The sequence below is a fragment of the Sorex araneus genome, chromosome 1, assembly GCF_027595985.1.
Source record: "Sorex araneus isolate mSorAra2 chromosome 1, mSorAra2.pri, whole genome shotgun sequence".
Classification (NCBI taxonomy): domain Eukaryota; kingdom Metazoa; phylum Chordata; class Mammalia; order Eulipotyphla; family Soricidae; genus Sorex; species Sorex araneus.
This window is the reverse complement of record NC_073302.1, coordinates 259596209-259599801: the sequence shown is the minus strand read 5'-3', so window position 1 is coordinate 259599801 and position 3593 is coordinate 259596209. Positions and strand designations below refer to the sequence as shown.

Genomic DNA, 3593 nt, shown 5'->3' with positions numbered 1-3593 from the left:
GGTAGATCCAGGATGTTGACGGGAGCAAGATTTAAAAAAAGGAATTTTGGTATAAAAGAAATACTATAAAATGTCAAATAGATCTATCACATCAGACTCTGCAAGTCAGAAGAACAGAATATACAAGGCTATCGTACAAAAAGTCAATGAAAATAACACCTCCCAAGAATAATCTACCCAGTTAGATTATCACTCATATTTGGAGGCTCTATGCAGAGCTACATGGACAGGCAGCAGCTTAGCAATTTCATAGCCTACATTTAAATTTTACATATGAAAAACTTTGGAAAATATAACAAAACAACTATTCTTGTTATTGGATTCAGGTGAAAAACTCATTCTTGGCCCATTTGTTTTGTTCCAGATCAAACAGAGGTAATTGTACAGATAATAACAACTAATCAAAGATATGGAAAAAATACATTTTTCATATACCAGATATGAATTATAATGGGTGAATTCACTGATATATAAATACATTCTATTAAAGAGTATAGCTCTGTAAACAGTGAATGATAAGGAGGCTTCTAAAACAATAATTTAATAGGACAGAGTTGGACAAGTATAATCACTTTGAGTGTAAGTAATTTATTTACATTTAGATAACATGAAAAACTAGAGACAGTAGATATAGTGCAGTAGGTAAGTCATTTGCTTACATAAAGTCAATCCACGTTCAATCTCTGCCATCACATAGGGTCCCCTGAACACCACTAGGAGTGAGCCCTGATAATAGAGCTAGGAATAAACCTTGAGCACAAATGAGCATGGTTCAAAATCCAAAATAAAAATACAGCATGCAAAACTCAAAATGCAATTTTTGCATCTGCATAAAATTAAAGGTGTTTGAATGAAAGCAATGAGATATTGCAGGAGATAAGGCATTATATGTATAATATTTATATATATATATTATATGTAAGAATTTCCTGTCACAGGGTCAGAAACATAATTGATACCCCCGTCAATTACTGCAGCCCCATCTTTAACCATATCAGGTGTAATCAGCTTTGGAAAACCTGCAGCTACTATGATAATATGAGCCAACAGTGTATGGATCTTCAATTGTTTTCTGGGGGTGTATCTGTGAACTTTTGTCATAGTTGCATCACCTCCTGGCCATTCATGGTCTCCATCTGTGTGTTAAAGCATGGCAATAGGCATCCCTACATTCTTGGATTTTCTGGCCACCACCACATTTTCCCCAAATGTTTAAATTCCTGTACTTTTAATTATTTCCCAAACAGCACTGGCAGAGGCAGGTAGGAGGCAGGGCTCATCAAGGAACAGCCTTCCAATATTGATAAATATGAAAGCCATTCACATCTTTTTTAGGAGCCATTCCATTGCACACTGTTCACTCATCCACTTGATCTGGCAGCGGTGACTGAACTAATATACCACTGACTCTTGGGTCTGTGTTCAATTGATCAGTTATGTCCAAAAGTTCTTACTGAAGCACATCCTGGGGTTTGAGCATAATCTCACTGCAGATACCTATGGCTGACGTACATATGACTCGCAGGATTATCTCCCACTAAGATGATGCTGAGATGAGGTGTTCTATTCCTCAAGAAAACGCAGGATTCCACACCTTGCTCTATCTCTTTCTGGGCTTGTTGGGCCATTGCAGTGTCTGAGATGCTAATAGCATCATGCTCACGCCGCTGTCCCGGCTCCCACCGGCCCCGGCGCCCGCACACGGCCCACACGGCAGTGGAGCAGTGACAAAATTAGTCGGAGATGTTGACTTTGAAGCTGTTAATAAGGTCAGCTTTATTACCCCGGTTCCGGGAGGCGTGGGGTCCATGACCGTAGCGATGCTTCTGAAGAACAACCTGTTGGCAGCCAGAAAAGTCAGTTATTAGATCACATGAGAGAATAAAGCTCATTGAAATCACACCACTTATTTCACAAAGAGCAGTACCTTTATATTTTTTACAAAACTATTTATTCCTATATCATATTAATTTTTTCATTTGTGGGAATCATTGCAGATTCACCCAACTTTATGCATTTCTGGCATTAACCTGCACAATACGTAGGTATCTTACATTCTACAACATACACTAAAAAAAAGAGCTTACTTGCTAAAAGAAATATGAAGTATTAAAATAAATTCATTATCTCATAGACGTCCTAAGTGTATCCTATAGGATTATAATAATGATAAATAGTGTCCTATTTTAGGAATGGAAAATACATAAGGAAGGCAAAATCTGCAGTGCTACTTAGAAAATAAATGATGATTTCAATTGTGAATAACTGTCATAGTAAACATAATTAGAATGTGTTAGGTTTACATGTGTTAGGTTTACAAGTTAGGTTTACAATGCCTTTGTTGAGAAATAACAGAACATCCCAAACACACACACACACACACACACACACACACACACACACACATATACTCATTTTGAAAGTTGTGATCAAATCTGTAAGTTTTCAGTCCTATTGAGAAGCTTACTTTCGGTAGACTGGGAACACCTGTAAAATCAGTAGAGGTCGCCCCAATAGCCTTTGTCCCTATTGGAGAGCCCAGCAAGTTACCTAGAGTATTCCACCCACATGACAGAGGTTGGCAAGCTATCCCTGTCATACTCCATATTCCAAAAGCAGTAATAACTATGGGCCTCATTCCCCTGATCTTGAAAGAGCCCCCAGTATGCCATTGGGCTACACTAGCACACGACAGGGATGAATGGAGATGCTACCGGTGTCCATTCAAGCAAATCAATGAATAATGGGATGACAGTGATACAGTGATATAGTGATTTATTTAAAAGAAAAGATATGGGAGGAACAACATAGAGAAATGTGGAAAACCACATAAATATCATTTCAGTATTATATTAAATATAATGTGAAACATAGAGTAAACAGGTTTACAGTTGCTTTTTTTTAATTTTATTGAATCCCTGTGAGATAGTTATAAGCTTTCATGTTTGGGTTGCAATCCGGATGGGAGGTTTACAGGTTTATTCTTTATTTAAGTACTAAATATTGGAAATACTTACTCCAATTCCTAAATAATCATACTGTACCCTTAATTTTTGTTTAAATAATAATTTATAATTTTACTTTCTGATTTTAGAATTAGCATTCAATTTTTAATAGACATGTTACATTGAAAGGTTAACATTTTAAGAATACTGCAAGAGCCTATTGAAAATAAAATAAATATAAAGACATCAAGTGTTTATAAGCAGGCAATTTTATGAATAATTAAGTGGTGATTAAAGCAAATAGTCATAGAGAGTTTATTTATTGAAATAATGTAAAATGGCAGTCTTCTTTCCATAAAAGTGAAGGTAACCCTTATTACATTTTAATTTATAAAGGTCTACTATATTTATTTAGGGACTGAAGTGATAGCACAGGGAGTAGGGTGTTTCCTTGCATGTGGCTGACCCAGGTTCAATTCCTTCATCCATCTCAGAGAGCCCCGGAAGCTACCAAGAGTATTCCGCCTGCACAGCAGAGCTGGCAAGCTGCCCATGGTGTATTTGATATGCCATAAAGCAACAACAGCAAGTCTCACAATGGAAACGGTACTGTTGCCTGCTCGAGCAAATCTATGAACAACTGGACGA

At 36.9% G+C, this 3593-nt stretch overlaps 1 pseudogene; it reads right to left on the bottom strand.

The window, feature by feature from the left end:
• Positions 1-912: 912 nt before the first annotated feature.
• On the bottom strand, positions 913-1667 carry LOC101542562 (bifunctional methylenetetrahydrofolate dehydrogenase/cyclohydrolase 2, mitochondrial-like; annotated as a pseudogene).
• Positions 1668-3593: the final 1926 nt, after the last annotated feature.